Here is a 1,988-nt window from a genome sequence, read left to right as displayed (position 1 = left end):
GTGTGTGAAGCCACCATGTGGACACGTAGTCGTGGAAGTTCCTTGTGGTGCACTTCACTTGATCTTCGGGAGGGACTTGATGTAGCTTGAGGTAATCGTCCATCAAACGCTCCCACTCGAGATACTCCTCGGGTTCTTGAGTCCCATAGAAAGGAATCGTGTGGTCGATGTCGAGGTCGTAGTAGCTCGTGGAAGTCGCGGACTTGAGCTTGGGGAGCTTCTCTTGAGCGCAGTCTTGAGGTGCTTGTTGGCGAAGATGCCATATATCTGAAGGCGAAGATGCCTTGAAGTCGCTTGGCGAAGATGCCAAAGTGGTTGGTATAGCCGTAGCTCCGTCTTGGTGGTGCTTGTCTCGCGGTCTTCTCTTGTGGTCATGAAGTTTGGACTTGGCGTGAAGTAGGGCTTGTTGCGACTTGTAGGTAGGCGCATCTCGAGCATCTTCATGATGATGTTGTCGTTGTCGTGCTTGAGCTCGATGTAGATGTCGTTCGTCGTCGTCGTGCACATGTTGCTTGGAGGTGACTTGCCCTTCATGACAAGGTGGATCACAAACGTGATGGTGACTTGCGCTTGCATCATTTTTGCGCTCCGAAGACTTGTGACTTGAACATCGTCGCCTTGAGGATGATGAAGGGGAAGAACGGTTGATCAACAAGGTCCGAATCTCCTCCATCATTGCATCTTGATCCTCCTTTTGTGCGGAAAGCTTGTTGTTGATGTAGTTGTACACGCCGTCGTTGTTGCGGAAGACCGGAGATGAAATGCCTTGCCTATCCATCACAAGATTCGAGCCAATATGAGTGGAGAAAGAGAAGAACGAATACCAAATGTACCTTGACCGAAGTTGAAAGTGGATCAATGATCACTCCAATGTGGACAAGGAAATAGCACAATTTGTACCAATTCTTGTCGGTTTCTCACACCTACACAAGTAAGGATTATGGTGGAGCTCGGTGAGGACAGTGGCACAAAAATTTGATGTAAAATGTTAGCAAGAGTCAATAATGTTGAAAGAGATTCACAAATTCGCAAGTGTAACAAGTAGACCAATAGCAATATGTGGCACACGAAAACACACACACACGGATAGATAAATGGGGTTGTGCAACCAAGGATGAGCACAAAATGTGGAATCCACGGAAAATGCTCGTGTTGCACAACTCAAGAGAGACGCTAGCACGATTGCTCTATAGGCGGATACGACACTTGTGCACAACCTATACGATGCAAAATGGATAACTTTCTATCCCAAGTATGCTATTTATGTATGGCTCCCGGTGTTTGATCCAAGATGATCGGATATGACAATCTTATGCAATGTGGTGGATGCTATGGCTATTGCTTACAAGCTTCTTTGCTCTTTCTATTTTGCTTAAAATCTTATTCTCTTTTTTTGTATGGCCACTTTTGCACAATGCACAAACCAAGATAGCTATTGTGTATATGCGGGAACAAACTTGAGGCACACGAGATGATATGATAACAAGATGATACCTATTGTATGGTATGTATGCAATGGGAGGTGTAGCTCGATGATCACTAATGTGCACAAGTAACGTTGCCGGCAATACTCAAATGGCTAGTCTCGATAGGCAAGTAACACAAAATGGGCTAGGGGTTATCAATGCAATGGCAAGGGAATATACAATGGAGGGATAACACGATACCAAGATGATATGGAGGTTACCGTCCGCGGTGATGATGAGTGGCGGTGATCTTGATGGAGATACCAAGATGATGGAGACTCGTCCCTAAGTAGCCGAAACACCTTAGGAAATGGGAAAACCGCGAACTCAAAATCTCAAACGTCAAATGTCAAAATGGTGGTAGCGAGATGCGGTGGTGGTTGCGGAAGCTCAAAGGGATTGCGGAAATGCAATGATGGGTTGTGGAGTATGCAATGCGGAGGTGGAGGGTAAGGTGTTGTACTATACACGGTGTCGGAGTTGGAAGCACGGTCCCTAAGTAGCTGAAACACCTTAGGAGAC

This window comes from Triticum urartu, chromosome 3A (assembly GCF_056163025.1).
Source record: "Triticum urartu cultivar PI428250 chromosome 3A, HENAU_Tu73, whole genome shotgun sequence".
NCBI classification, from domain to species: Eukaryota; Viridiplantae; Streptophyta; class Magnoliopsida; order Poales; family Poaceae; genus Triticum; species Triticum urartu.
The sequence above is the reverse complement of the archived record's forward strand: the minus strand, read 5'-3'. Positions refer to the sequence as shown.